This window comes from Bos indicus, chromosome 9 (assembly GCF_029378745.1).
Source record: "Bos indicus isolate NIAB-ARS_2022 breed Sahiwal x Tharparkar chromosome 9, NIAB-ARS_B.indTharparkar_mat_pri_1.0, whole genome shotgun sequence".
In the NCBI taxonomy this organism is placed as follows: domain Eukaryota; kingdom Metazoa; phylum Chordata; class Mammalia; order Artiodactyla; family Bovidae; genus Bos; species Bos indicus.
This window is the reverse complement of record NC_091768.1, coordinates 82,977,121-82,993,542: the sequence shown is the minus strand read 5'-3', so window position 1 is coordinate 82,993,542 and position 16,422 is coordinate 82,977,121.

Genomic DNA, 16,422 nt, shown 5'->3' with positions numbered 1-16,422 from the left:
GTGCGTTGAGTTGGTGATGCCATCCAACCATCTCATCCTCTGTCGCCCGTTCTCCTCCTGTCCTCAATCTTTCCCAGCATCAGGGTCTTTTCCAATGTGTTGGCTCTTCACATCAGGTGGCCAAAGTATTGTTTCTTAAGATGCTCTTTACCTGGGTGTCTTAGGGACATTTTAGAAAGAACTGACAATGACTTTCAGCAGCCTTCAGCCAGTATATGTGGCTATTGACCCGTTTCTGTGAAGGAGACCATAATATGCTACCCCACATTATGCCATTTTGGCATATTGGTTTTTGTTTTTTTTTTTCCAGCTAAAGGCAGTCGAGAAATATCAGACACAAGAAGAATTCACTGCCCTGTTCTGTCTGCCTGAAAACAGAATCTAAATACCCTCCCCACAACCATCTGGGGTAAGGAGACCCTTATCACTGAGAATGGAGAGTCATACTGAGATTAGTCTGCATAAACAAACCTTACGAAAATAATCTTCCATTCACTACCACCATGTACTTCCTAGTCATTTTCTCACAATTCATCATCCCTGGAAGCCCAACCCCCCTTCATTTATCTAGTCACATCTACATAAGGCACCACCTTTTTTAAAAAAGTATACAAGTCCCTGAGTCTGTTTTGGTTTCTGTTTCTTTACTGTGATACCCCATGTGCACATACAATTAAACAAATGTTAATAAAAGTTGTATGTCTTTCCTTCTGTTAACCTGTATTTTGTCATTTTAATTCATAGGCCCCAGCTACTGAATTTGAAAATAGAGGGAAAGGTTTTTTTTTTTTCCTCCCTACATCTGAAATCTATCTACCTGCCAGGAGAAGGCCAGGATACCCTCTGATAGCAAGCCCTAACTGTGGTCTTTTAAAGAGAAAGAAGAAATGAATCTGTATTGTTGCAATGGCAGAAGAAATTCAGGAAGGTGGAATGTAATGATCCCAGATGGAATTGGCTAGCAGAGAAGTTTCATGATTAGAAAGCTGTCACCTCCTTTGGTAACTACATCCTTGTTTCAGTGTAGACTTTGATTTTCTGACTGTTTTCCTTTTTGTATTTGTAGTCTGATAATGTTTTTCCACTAATTGCATATTTGCTTCAGATGTCTTTGAAGCAACTCTGCTTTATTTAAGAAACCTTAGTTTATTTACCTTAGTTTCTTATATATAAAGCTAAGGTTTTAACGAAAAGTGTTTTAAAAAAGTCTAAAACATGGCATATATTATTTGTAAATGTATAGTATTTTGCCATATAATTTTCTATGATTTTCAAGGGCCAGAAACCAAGCCGAATGTGATTTGAATATCTTTTTGAGAACAATAACCTCCTCTAATGTATCACACTTAGAGAAATTTATGTTAATTTGATCAGTGCTTATCTTTGGAGGAACTTTAGCATTTAGTGACCATCATTATGGCTGTATCCTTAATTCTGTTTCATTTATTAAAAACGTCTATTTAATAGTTAAGATATGACAGACACTGCCAGTGCTGAGAATACAAAGATGAAAATCTTGAGTTCTTGACTTACTTTGACTCCTTCAATTGGTTAATACGGAGGCATTTGCTGACAATTAGGTCAAGTGCCTATGAAATCTCTAATTTTTACTATGTGAATGACATAGTTTGTTTGCATGCAAATATGGGCCCAGAAGTTCTTTTTGGCATAAGGAATAAAAATAGGCCTAAGTATATTCATCTATTACACTGCTGATGCTGCTGCTAAGTCGCTTCAGTCGTGTCCGACTCTGTGCAACCCCATAGACAGCAGCCCACCAGGCTCCTCCATCCCTGGGATTCTCCAGGCAAGAATACTGGAGTGGGTTGCCATTTCCTTCTCCAATGCATGAAAGTGAAAAGTGAAAGTGAAGTTGCTCAGTCGTGTCTGACTCTTTGCAACCCGAAGGACTGTAGCCTACCAGGCTCCTCCGTCCATGGGATTCTCCAGGCAAGAGTACTGGAGTGGGGTGCCATTGCCTTCTCTGTCTATTACACTGGCTTACCATTAAAGATTGATTCCAAAAAGAGCAACCAATACATATATGAATAGGTAGATTCAATATTTTAATATCTAGGAATGTATAAATTCTTAAATATTGTTTAAAATTACTTTTAGTTCTTCTTAAAACTGTTTTCATACATGCTTAATTTCCCGATCACAAAAAATTGATAACATACCTTTAAATTAGAAAAAAATTGAGTGTGCATGTGTGCACCCATACACGCATATGTTAATGTGTGTTGCATCCTCACATATAGTCCAACGGACTTCTAGCTCTGTCTTTTATTGACCAAAGCTTATATTTGACTTTAAATTGCTTATTTTTATCTTTTTTATAGATCAGAAATAAGAACAGACTGTGCATATCGTTATTTTAGATTTTGATACATTCTTTTAAGTGGAAATTGAAAATAATTTCTATCATATACACCTGCCTTCTAAATTATCCACATTTCTAAGTGATTTTAGGATTCTGAGTTCACTGTACCCTTACTTTAAAATTTTCATTAGTACCTTTTTTAAACTTCCTGAGTGTGGGTAAAAGGAATTTCTAAAAACCTAAATGTTTAGCTAGAAGTTAAGAGAGCTTAAGAAAGAATGAATGTTTCTATACTACTTTTTTCACATGTCTTTCCCTCCTCTCTTGTATAAAGTTTGGGTTATACATTGTGTCCTTATTTCATAAAAGATACATTTCCCTAAAAAGAAAAAGCATTCTATTCTTTACTTACCATTCAGTTCAGATCAAACTTGACCAAGGACATAGGTTGGAGATCCTTGCTTTGGTTCAAAGCTGAAAATATGCACTTTTAAGATCTCTTCCTACCATGTGATTCTGATATAGATATGAGAACCCCTGGTGTCATGAAAGAAAATTGCTACGGGTTGATTTGTTGAAATACAAATTCATAGCAGGTAAAAGGAGAAGGAAGGTAGGTAGTGCTGAGACTAAAGCAAAGACATATCCTTCTGAAGCAAGAGTGGGGCTTTTCTGACCCTCAGAGACAAGGAAATTTGGCTGAACCCCAGCCTTGAGTGTTTGAGAGCCCTTCTCACCAAGTCAGTAACTTCTGACATATTTTTTTCCTTGCATTTTCCTCTGGACTTTTTCCTATATAGTGCATTAATAGAAAAGATATAGTAAGGTCCATAGGTCAGGAGATGGTTGCCATGGCAAAGATAGTAACTCAGTTCCCAAGAGAAAGAGTCATGTGAAGCCATGGAGGCCGCTTGGGGAATCATTAAGGTCAGCATGAGGCAGAGTGGGGGTCGTGTGAGCAAGGGTCTTTACTGGGGTGTCTGCAAGAAAGAACAGGTGAGGGAGGATAAGCAGGCTTAAGATTGGCTAGTTGAACAATTGCAGTGGGCTCTGAGGCTTAGGAACTATCTCTAGTTCTTAGGAACTATCTCACACTGGGGTGAGAGAGCAGGTGGATAGTGTCCCAGAGTGTGAGAGTCTGATAATCAGGGTGGCTGGGGTTGTGGGCTCTGCTTTGGTTGGTTTGCATTTTAAAAGTCTGCTCCTGTGCTGTACTTAGTTGCTCGGTCATATCTGACTGTGACCCTGTGGACACTACCCTGCCAGGCTCCTCTGTCCATGGGGATTCTCCAGGCAAGAATATTGGAATGGGTTGCCATGCCCTCCTCCAGGGGATCTTCCCAATCCAGGGATCGGATCCAGGTCTCCCACATTGCAGGTGGGTTTTTTACTGTGTGAGTCACCAGGGAAGCCCTGAGTTGTTGACTGTCTCTAGGAATTGACTAATTCTGGGAGGGTCCAAAAGACCCCAGATGTCAGAGCATCAGAATACTGAAAACAAAAGGCCAGTTAACACAACTAGGTCCAACTTCCTATATCAGTACTTCCCCTTCAAGACCTGAACCAAAAGTTTAGATATTCCTTTCATCAGTTCCCACAAAAGTCATCATCACACCAAGAATCTTGTTAGTTTAGGCCTTAACGTGTGGAAGGAAAGTTACAAGGAATTATAAACAACTGTCTTTTTCTAGTTCTTCCTCTGTCCAGTGTAAACAACGATTTCCCACTCCTTCCTTCCAGCAGGGCAAATTCTTACCTTTAGGCCATCCAAAGTCTTAGTTTCGACCACAATTGGGATTTCAAATAATTTTCTGAGCACTGGTGGACCTCTTCTCCTTATGATAAATGCTTCTGTCAACTGCTAAGAAAATAAAAATTCCTTATCTCTTACTGATAACATCAAAACATATATAAACATCACACTGATAAGATGGATGGAGGAGAACTGAAAATAACAAATGCAAGAAGTGATTTTGAATTAACTACAAGGAGATCCAACCAGTCCATTCTAAAGGAGATGAGTCCTGGGTGTTCTTTGGAAGGAAGGATTCTAAAGCTGAAACTCCAGTACTTTGGCCACATCATGCGAAGAGTTGACTCATTGGAAAAGACTCTGATGCTGGGAGGGATTGGGGGCAAGAGGAGAAGGGGACGACAGAGGATGAGATGGCTGGATGGCATCACCGATTCGATTGACATGAGTTTGAGTGAACTCCGGGAGTTGGTGATGGACAGGGAGGCCTGTCGTGCTGTGATTCATGGGGTCGCAAAGAGTTGGACACGACTGAGCGACTGAACTGAACTGAAATGAACAAAGTTGAAGTGAAGGTGCAGAATGTGGCGCTGTTGACTCCTGAGTGACAGTTTGGGCAGCAGTGTTGATAAACATGTCATGACTTTGCTCCCTGAGACAGGGTGTGGCCTGTAAACTTTTGTAGAAGGAATTGACTGTTACATGCTTATATTATTATAATGCAGGCTTCCCTTATAGCTCAGTTGGTAAAGAGTCTGCCTGCAATGCAAGAGACCCAGGTTCAATTCCTAGGTCAGGAAGATCTCCTGGAGAAGGAAAGGGCAACCTACTCCAGTATTCTTGCCTGGAGAATCCCATGGACAGATGAGCCTGGCAGGCTACAGTCCGTGGGGTCCCAAGAATCAGACATGACTTATCGACTAAACCATAGAGTCGGGCATGACTGAGCGACTAACACTATCATAATGCAATTTGTGTTACTATTTTGGGGGAATCGAGGATGGTTTGCTGGACAACATGAGCATATAAATCCTGCCTGGTGTGTGTGTGCATGTGTGCTAAATTACTTCAGTCATGTCTAATTCACTGCAACCCTATGAACTGTAGCCCACCAGGCTCCTCTGTCCATGGAATTTCCAGGCAAGAATACTGAAGTTGGTTACCATGCCCTCCTCAGGGGATCTTCCCAACCCAGGGATTGAACCCAGGTCTCCACTGGAGGTGAATTCCTTACCCTCTGAGCCACCTGGGAAGCCCACCTGGTGTCCACCTGGTAGGCTGCAGTCCATGGGGTCCCGAAGAGTCGGTCACACTGAGTGACTTCACTTTCATTTTTCACTTTCATGCATTGGAGAAGGAAATGGCAACCCACTCCAGTGTTCTTGCCTGGACAATCCCAGGGATGGCGGAGCCTGGTGGGCCGCCATCTATGGGGTTGCACAGAGTCAGACACGACTGAAGTGACTTAGCAGCAGCAGCAGCAACATGTGACCCTGGTTATTCTGGGCCAGAATAAACAGAAAACAATTTCTGAGTACCTTTGTATAAAGATATATCTGCAGATATCCTTTACATAAAGAAGATATCTGCAGAATATCCTGATGACCCGTAAAACATTATCTCTGGGTGCCTGTGAAAGTGTTTCTAGAAGAGATTTAGCATTTGACCTGGTAGATGGGGTAAAGACCATACTCCCATGTGAGTTTGAATTGGAGCAGTACACTGTGGTCCTTCTGGGCTTGACCCCAGCCAATCACCCCCTCTCAATGTGCTCCACCCGCCTTTTGTCTGCGAAGAAACTGTAGCCAAAGAATAATTTTAATTAGAGAAGTGAAAAAGTACATGAAGGAAAGCAGTCAAAGGAAATCAGATATTAAAATTTAGTCCATAAGCAAAGTCAAGAACTTTTAGTTTCTTCTCAAGGGCTATAGATGATATTCTGAGCCATATCCTGTGAGCTGTCTTATAGATACTGAAACCCCTTTCAGGTGGCAGAAGTTAACTACATGATAATCAGACTGTACTTATAAGCTGCCACAATTCTAAGAACTGGCCTCAAGGAAATGGGAACAAACAGACCCTGGAACTGAGGACTAGCTGTACTTAAGACAATCAGGATGATATGGGACAGACCACCGATGACCAATTTCAAGATGACTGTCAGAGCTGACTGTGTTGTTTCTGTCTATAATCCCCTCCTGTCTATAAAAGCTCTTGCCCCCTGATTGTCATTGGCCGGGGGCGGGGGAGGGGGCGGTGTCAGGCTTTGGACAGGTGTCCCTGGCATCCAAAATAAAGCAAACTTTCCTTTACACCAAACTCACATGTTTATCACCTTTGGATCAGTGAGCTTTCAGACCCCACTTTTGGTTCCAAACTGGCATCATCCACTCCTTTCGGGGCTTGAAAAAAATCAGAAGGGCAGGCAGGCAACTTTGGTCTCCAAGCTGGGACAACCAGTATTCCCAATTCTCAGGCTTTTGGACCCAAACTGGATTATACCCCCAGCTTTCCCAGTTCCCTGTTGGTTGCGATTCTCCGGAGAATCTGAGTCATACACGAGTAACCAGGAGCGAGTATCCCTTGTGCGTGGAATAAAAGCTGTGCCATTTTTCCGCTGTGGTCTCCTGCACCTGACAGAGGCTCACAATCTCCTCTGAGAAATGGAAATAACATCTGGATCACATGACCTCATGAACTACTCTGAAGAATGTATTTAAAAGTGTTTAGCCTCAAGTTTAGTGCTGTTGGCGGTTACTGTTCTTTGGCTAAATTAATCTCAAGTGCAATTACAAACTAAATCTCAGTATAGTCAGTACTTTCATGTGTCTACAACTGATTGACAGGCACAATATTTGTTACAACATTCAGATATCCTAAGGACAAAAGAAATTGGACAGAGATTTACATTTGAGATACATGTTGGCTCGTGTTCTTGTCAGCTGCAAACTTTTTGAGCTGAACTGGAGGGGCAATCAAGTCTGATGATACGAGATACTCCTCCTGAGGGAACCAGTGTTGCTGATTGTGGTTCAGGCTTCTTCATCATCAGATAAGTGGGTGCTTCTAGGAGCTGGAGAGAGCCAGGGTGCAGAGTGGGGCCACAAAGAACCCTTGATGAAGAGCTGTAAGTACTCTCTGGTTTGCATTCAAAGAAGCAAGAATATTCTGCCCAGGCATCTCGATTTTGCCATAGCTGCTTTCCTCTTATTTCCAAGTTATTGTTAAATATGTATTAAGCTCCTACAGTGCATGGCACTAAGCAAATAAAGGAAAATCCTGTTGTAGGGCAGCTTTTACTACCAGGCCCTTTTTTTCCTTTTAAACCAAAGTTTAGGATCACCCACCAATAGAAAGAGTACTAAAATATGTAGCTACTGGATGCTTGGGGCTGGTGCACTGGGACGACCCAGAGGGATGGTATGGGGAGGGAGGAGGGAGGAGGGTTCAGGATGGGGAACACATGTATACCTGTGGTGGATTCATTTTGATATTTGGCAAAACCAATACAATATTGTAAAGTTTAAAAATAAAATAAAAATTAAAAAATAAATAAATAAATAAAATAAAATAGGTAGCTAATAGGATACTTCTGGACCTTTCTTTGTTATTCTGCATATAAAAACAAGTTATATTTAATAACTAAAATTATCAGTATATTTGTGGCTAATCAATACAGTCAGGATGTGGGACAGACTGGAAAGCAGAGGATTAAACAGTCCCCATAACCCAGGTTCTGTTAGTTCTGAGAGACTGAATATAGAAGCAGACAATGGCCAGACCACAGACAAAAACATAACATTGACCCACAACCTGCAGCAACCTGCCTAGGAAAACCAACCCCTTATCACCAGTAAGCCATGCAGGAAGACCATGCCTGCTGTAAGTCACACTTGAAGGAAGCCAGATTTCTAGCTCTAGTGATAGGCCATAAAGCTAAACAATGACTTCTATAACAATTAGCCCCAAATGGCCAGGACATGATAAATAATTGACAGCTTTCCTAATTTTTAGTGCCATGTTCAACTCAGGACTATCCAGAGAAAGCCAGATACGTACCCTACCAATCATAGATCACATAGATCACGTGCTTTTCCCACCTATAGCTAACCAATCACAGAGCATGTATACTTATTTCACCTACAGCTTCTCTGTGCAGACAGCCTCCAATACAGGCACATGTGAAGTCTTCCATTTTTTTTCTGTCCCTACTCCTTTGCCTGCCTTGAGTTTCTACCAAAACACAGGTGATGATGGCTGATACTCTTTTAATGGTAAGTTCAGAATAGCCTTATTTGATTGGTCTTCATGTATTTTCATTAGTTCTAAGGACAAGAGGGCTGAGTTTGGAAGGCTCATTAGCAAATCCGTCCCCTCACCCCCCATCTGCCCCTGGGGAGAACTCAGTGACTGCCAAGGCTGGCCAATGGTATCTGGGTTCTAAGTGGACTGCCCATTGTGTTTGTGTGCAAGTGGGTGAATATAGAGACCTGAGTGTGTGCGGGCAACCAAACTTCACATCTTAGCAATGAACCAGAGGAACTGGATATAGAAATGGCAAAAACAAAATAGCACAGCTCCTCCAGGATTCTGAGAGGATTACGTTGGAAAGTCAATAGCTTGCAAAGAACCACAAAATACAAACTGAGCGGTACTTTCAAGTGTTCAATGCACTGCTGTGAAATCTCAAAACACTACTGACTAGAGCAATTTTATGACAATATTTTTCTAACTTTTAAACTGTTTTTGACATAGCCTTGAAATTCATTTAAAAGGATTTTCCCCTACCTTAAACACATCAAAGCAGGGAAGCAGGCAGATGGATAACTCAGTTCTATGAAAGTCAGTTTGGAAAAGGTAAACTCGCAAAGTGAAAGTGCCTCATCAGAAGAAATAAAACACAATAGAAGCTACTAACAACAGAGCATTTTCACTCAATTTCACTTACCAAAACTAACTGTAAACAGGACACAATTGTGACTGAGAATTTAAACTGTAGAATGGATCTTCCTTACCTAATTTTCAGTACTAATTGAGCTGTGTTTCTTCACTCACTTGATTGTTTCATATTTGTACATTATTAGCTACAAAGGTCATCACTGCAGTGCAGGGAGCGCCACTGGGGTTTTAGAAATCTGGAGGCTCCCACTTACCGCCTTAGGTTGGTGGTTCTTAACCGTGACGATTCATTATAGCCAGCCCACCTCTGACCAATTAAATCATAACCTCTCAGTACATTTTTAAAAAGAGCTCCCCTGGTGATTCTAATGTGAACAGAGTGTCGAAAAAACACTCTCCTTGAAGAGGCAAGATTTCCTTGACAGTAAGTGTCACCTTGAATTGCATTCAGTTTGTTTGAGTGTTGTCAAAATTTAATAAAAGAATTTTACCTTGTTGCTTTAAAGTGATAGTATCACAGATGTTACAAACTGGACTCTCTGGACCCTTACCTGGTTTGTCAATACTCTGTGTCCCAGGACCCAAGAGCAGTGGTGGTGGGGGTGACCTGACTTGAAATAATAGGATGTGGAAGGCAGATTTATGAATTACTTCTCTGTTGCATCAATTTTCAATACGAAAATGATCAGATACATGGTATAGGAGGCAAAGAGTTGAAGAGTGATCATATGCCAAGTTGGTTGTATGAATGGCCGGTGATGACACAGTATCCCACACTGGCTCATCTTCTTTTACCATTGCCAGTGACCTCACCCAAAGGACATGGGACCTGCAGTTTTGGTGGTGCCTTTGCACTGAAGAATTTAGAGAAAGCCTCAGGAAACTGATTTAGAGCTCTGGGATCTGCAGTTACTATGCCTCCTAATCTCAGACTTGGAAGCAGAGATATCACCAAGTGACTCTTTATGACAGACTTAGTTTTCTAGAATTCATGAGATCAAAAATGAAGTTCCTTCAGGACAGAGTGAATCATAACAGTGTGAGTAGACTGTCAAAAACCTTTATCAACATGAATACGCCACAGATGTACATGTGTTCCCCATCCTGAACCCCCCTCCCACCTCCCTCCCTGTACCATCCCTCTGGGTCATCTCAGTGCACCAGCCCCAAACATCTTGTATCCTGCATCGAACCTGGACTGGTGATTCGTTTCTTATATGATATTATACACGTTTCAATGCCATTCTCCCAAATCATCCCACCATCTCCCTCTTCCACAGAGTCCAAAAGACTGTTCTATACACCTGTGTCTCTTTTGCTGTCTCACATACAGGGTTATCGTTACCATCTTTCCAAATTCCATATATATGCGTTAGTATGCTGTATTGGTGTTTTTCTTTCTGGCTTACTTCACTCTGTATAATAGGCTCCAGTTTCATCCACCTCGTTAGAACTGATTCAAATGTATTCTTTTTAATGGCTGAGTAATACTCCATTGTGTATATGTACCACATCTTTCTTATCCATTCGTCTGCTGATGGACAAGTAGGTTGCTTCCATGTCCTGGCTATTATAAACAGTGCTGCAATGAACATTTGGGTACATGTGTCTCTTTCAATTCTGGTTTCCTCTGTATGTATGCCCAGCAGTGGGATTGCTGGGTCATAAGGCAGTTCTATTTCCAGTTTTTTAAGGAATCTCCACACTGTTCTCCATAGTGGCTGTACTAGTTTGCATTCCCAGCAACAGTGTAAGAGGGTTCCCTTTTCTCCATACCCTCTCCAGCATTTATTGCTTGTACACTTTTGGATTGCAGCCATTCTGACTGGTGTGAAATGGTACCTCATTGTGGTTTTGATTTGCATTTCTCTGATAATGAGTGATGTTGAGCATCTTTTCATGTGTTTGTTAGCCATCTGTATGTCTTCTTTGGAGAAATGTCTATTTAGTTCTTTGGCCCATTTTTTGATTGGGTCATTTATTTTTCTGGAAATGAGCTGTAGGATATGCTTGTATATTTTTGAGATTAGTTGTTTGTCAGTTGCTTCATTTGTTATTATTTTCTCCCATTCTGAAGGCTGTCTTTTCACCTTGCTTATAATTTCCTTTGTTGTGCAGAAGCTTTTAAGTTTAATTAGGTCCCATTTGTTTATTTTTGCTTTTATTTCCAATATTCTGGGAGGGGGTCATAGAGGATCCTGCTGTGATTTATGTTGAAGAGTGTTTTGCCTATGTTCTCCTCTAAGAGTTTTATAGTTTCTGGTCTTATGTTTAGATCTTTAATCCATTTTGAGTTTATCTTTGTGTATGGTGTTAGAAAGTGTTCTAGTTTCATTCTTTTATAAGTGGTTGACCAATTTTCCCAGCACCACTTGTTAAAGAGATTGTCTTTAATCCATTGTATATTCTTGCCTCCTTTGTCAAAGATAAGGTGTCCATATGTGCGTGGATTTATCTCTGGGCTTTCTATTTTGTTCCATTGATCTATATTTCTGTCTTTGTGCCAGTACCATACTGTCTTGATGACTGTAGCTTTGTAGTAGAGACTGAAGTCAGGCAGGTTGATTCCTCCAGTTCCATTCTTCTTTCTCAAGATTGCTTTGGCTATTTGAGGTTTTTTGTATTTCCATACAAATTGTGAAATTATTTGTTCTAGTTCTGTGAAAAATACCGTTGGTAGCTTGATAGGGATTGCATTGAATCTATAGATTGCTTTGGGTAGTATACTCATTTTCACTATACTGATTCTTCCGATCCATGCAAACATTTCATGCAAAGATCCATGCAACATTTCATGCAAAGATCCATGCAACATTTCATGCAAAGATGGGCACGATAAAGGACAGAAATGGTATGGACCTAACAGCAGAAGATATAAAGAAGTGGCAAGAATACACAGAAGAACTGTACAAAAAAGATCTTTATGACCCAGATAATCATGATGGTGTGATCACTGACCTAGAGCCAGACATCCTGGAATGTGAAGTCAAGTGGGCCTTAGAAAGCATCACTACGAACAAAGCTAGTGGAAGTGATGGAATTCCAGTGGAGCTATTTCAAATCCTGAAAGATGATGCCATGAAAGTGCTGCACTCAATATGCCAGCAAATTTGGAAAACTCAGCAGTGGCCACAGGACTGGAAAAGGTCAGTTTTCATTCCCATTCCCAAAGAAAGGCAATGCCAAAGAATGCTCAAACTACTGCACAATTGCACTCATCTCCCACGCTAGTAAAGTAATGCTCAAAATTCTCCAAGACAGGATTCAGCAATATGTGAACCGTGAACTTCCTGATGTTCAAGCTGGTTTTAGAAAAGGCAGAGGAACCAGAGATCAAATTGCCAACATCCACTGGATCATGGAACAAGCAAGAGAGTTCCAGAAAAGCATCTATTTCTGCTTTATTGACTATGGCAAAGCCTTTGACTGTGTGGATCACAATAAACTGTGGAAAATTCTGAAAGAGATGGGAATACCAGACCACCTGACCTGCCTCTTGAGAAATCTGTATGCAGGTCAGGAAGCAACAGTTAGAAGTGGACATGGAACAACAGACTGGTTCCAAATAGGAAAAGGAGTCCGTCAAGGCTGTATGTTGTCACCCTACTTATTTAACTTATATGCAGAGTACACCATGAGAAATGCTGGACTGGAAGAAACACAAGCTGGAATCAAGATTGCCGGGAGAAATATCAATAACCTCAGATATGCAGATGACACCACCCTTATGGCAGAAAGTGAAGAGGAACTACAAAGCCTCCTGATGAAAGTGAAAGTGGAGAGTGAAAAAGTTGACTTACAGCTCAACATTCAGAAAACGAAGGTCATGGCATCCGGTCCCATCACTTCATAGGAAATAGATGGGGAAACAGTGGAAACAGTGTCAGACTTTATTTTCTTGGGCTCCAAAATCACTGCAGATGGTGACTGCAGCCATGAAATTAAAAGACGCTTACTCCTTGGAAGGAAAGTTATGACCAACCTAGATAGCATATTCAAAGGCAGAGACATTACTTTGCCAACAAAGGTTCATCTAGTCAAGGCTATGGTTTTTCCTGTGGTCATGTATGGATGTGAGAGTTGGACTATGAAGAAGGTTGAGCACCGAAGAATTGATGCTTTTGAACTGTGGTGTTGGAGAAGACTCTTGAGAGTCCCTTGGACTGCAAGGAGATCCAACCCGTCCATTCTGAAGGAGATCAGCCCCGGGATTTCTTTGGAAGGAATGATGCTAAAGCTGAAACTCCAGTACTTTGGCCACCTCATGCGAAGAGTTGACTCATTGGCAAAGACTCTGATGCTGGGAGGGATTGGGGGCAGGAGGAGAAGGGGACAACAGAGGATGAGATGGCTGGATGGCATCACCGACTCGATGGACATGAGTTTGAGTGAAGTCTGGGAGTTGGTGATGGACAGGGAGGCCTTGCGTGCTGTGATTCATGGGGTCGAAAAGAGTCGGACAAGACTGAGCGACTGAACTGATATAGGTCTTTAGTTTCTTTAGGTAGATATATTCCTAAGTATTTTATTCTTTTCATTGTAGTGGTGAATGGAATTTTTTCTTTAATTTCTCTTTATATTTTCTCATTATTAGTGTATCAGATCAGATCAGTCGCTCAGTAGTGTCCGACTTTTTGCAACCCCATGAATCACAGCATGCCAGGCCTCCCTGTCCATCACCAACTCCCGGAGTTCACTCAGACTCACATCCATTGAGTCAGTGATGCCATCCAGCCATCTCATCCTCTGTAGGCCCCTTCTCCTCTTGCCCCCAATCCCTCCCAGCATCAGAGTCTTTTCCAATGAGTCACCTCTTCGCATGAGGTGGCCAAAGTATTGGAGTTTCAGCTTTAGCATCATTCCTTCCAAAGAAATCCTGGGGCTGATCTTCAGAATGGACTGGTTGGATCTCCTTGCAGTCCAAGGGACTCTCAAGAGTCCTCTCCAACACCACAGTTCAAAAGCATCAATTCTTCAGCGTTCAGCCTTCTTCACAGTCCAACTCTCACATCCATCCATGACCACAGGAAAAACCATAGACTTAACTAGTGGACCTTTGTTGGCAAAGTAATGTCTCTGCATTTGAATATGCTATCTAGGTTGGTCATAACTTTCCTTCCAAGGAGTAAGCGTCTTTTAATTTCATGGCTGCAGTCACCATCTGTAGTGATTTTGGAGCCCCCAAAAATAAAGTCTGACACTGTTTCCACTGTTTCCCCATCTATTTCCCATGAAGTGACAGGACTGGATGCCATGATTTTGTTTTCTGAATGTTGAGCTTTAAGCCAACTTTTTCACTCTCCACTTTCACTTTCATCAAGAGGCTTTGTAGTTCCTCTTCACTTTCTGCCATAGGGTGGTGTCATCTGCATATCTGAGGTTATTGATATTTCTCCCGGCAATCTTGATTCCAGCTTGTGTTTCTTCCAGCCCAGCGTTTCTCATGATGTACTCTGCATATAAGTTAAATAAACAGGGTGACAATATACAGTCTTGACTGACTCCTTTTCCTATTTGGAACCAGTCTGTTGTTCCATGTCCAGTTCTAACTGTTGCTTCCTGACCTGCATACAGATTTCTCAAGAGGTAGGTAAGGTGGTCTGGTATTCCCATCTCTTTCAGAATTTTCCACAGTTTATTGTGATCCACACAGTCAAAGGCTTTGCCATAGTCAATAAAGCAGAAATAGATGCTTTTCTGGAACTCTCTTGCTTGTTCCATGATCCAGTGGGTGTTGGCAATTTGATCTCTGGTTCCTCTGCCTTTTCTAAAACCAGCTTGAACATCAGGAAGTTCACGGTTCACATATTTCTGAATCCTGTCTTGGAGAATTTTGAGCATTACTTTACTAGCGTGGGAGATGAGTGCAATTGTGCAGTAGTTTGAGCATTCTTTGGCATTGCCTTTCTTTGGGAATGGGAATGAAAACTGACCTTTTCCAGTCCTGTGGGGAATGCAAAAACCTTTAATATCCAGACAATTAGGGGAGGAAAGTTAGAGTGCCTGCTCTTTCACTAATCCTCCTCTGTAGCGACAGAGAGTCTGGTCTCCAAACTCCCATTGCCTAGAACTTTCCTTGAACAGACATGTCTGGTGACAGCATTTGAAGCCTCCTGAGAAGTGAATAACTTAGAAAGGACTCTGCATTCTTGATTTACTTAGCATATATTTTTGTAGAAATGACTGCTTTAGGTTGTCTTTTAGTTTTTTCTACCCCCTTTGATTTTCAGAGCTGCTTCCCCTATTAAATTGGTATGGATTTCCTTAGCATTTGAAAAGATATAAAATATTCTCCTTGTCCTTGAACTTCTAATTAGTGTAGGAGAAATGAGTTTCAGGGTAATATGTGCCCTCCCGAACATGGCACTAGCGGTAAGGAACCCACCTGCAATGCAGGAGACACAGGTTTGATTCCTAATTCAGAAAGATCCCTTGGAGAAGGAAATAGCAACCCACTCCAGGATTCTTGCTGGAGAATCCCATGGACAGAGGAGCCTGGCATGCTACAGTCCATGGGGTTTCAAAGAGTCAGATAGGACTTGAGAACTAAACAAGAGCAACAACACCCTCACTTAAGGTATAGAAGTGCCTCAAAGATAACGTTTTGTGTATGATGTCTTTCAGAGCAGGAGAGGTACCCTGGCAGTCCGAATCATGCCTTTATTGCTAACAGTAACTGAGGACTGGTCTTGCAAAAGTACAAATATGTTCTATGAGTAAAATCACTTCAGCTTAACTGCTGCTTTATACATTCAGCAGATTTTCAATTACATTTACTAATGGAACAAGGGGCATAAATATGTGAAACCATAAAGAATATTATAGTTAAAGATTTTTAAATTTTTCAAATATTTTTAATAGGTTTTATTTCTTAAGTTAGATTTAACTCCACAGCAAAATTGAGTGTAAGCCACAAAGGTTTCCCGTATACTCTCTGCACCCCAACACCCATAGCCTCTTCTATTATCAACATCATCTACCAGAGGGGTGCACTTGTTACAATTGGTGGACCTATGTTGACACATCATTGTCATCCGAAATTCAAAGTTTACAATAGGATTCACTCTTTTTTTAATTAATTTTTATTGGAGTGTATTTGCTTTACATTTTGTTAGTTTCTGCTGCTGCTGCTGCTAAGTCGCTTCAGTCATGTCCGGCTCTGTGCAGCCCCATAGACGGCAGCCCACCAGGCTCCCCTGTCCCTGGGAATATCCAGGCAAGAACACTGGAGTGGGTTGCCATTTCCTTCTCCAATGTATGAAAGGGAAAAGGCAAAATGAAAAGTGAAACTGAAGTCTCTCAGTTGTGTCCGACTCAGTGACCCCATGGACTGCAGCCTACCAAGGCTCCTCTGTCCATGGGAGTTTCCAGGCAAGAGTACTGGAGTGGGGTGCCATTGCCTTCTCCATTGCTAGTTTCTACTGTACTGCAAAGTGAATAAGTTATA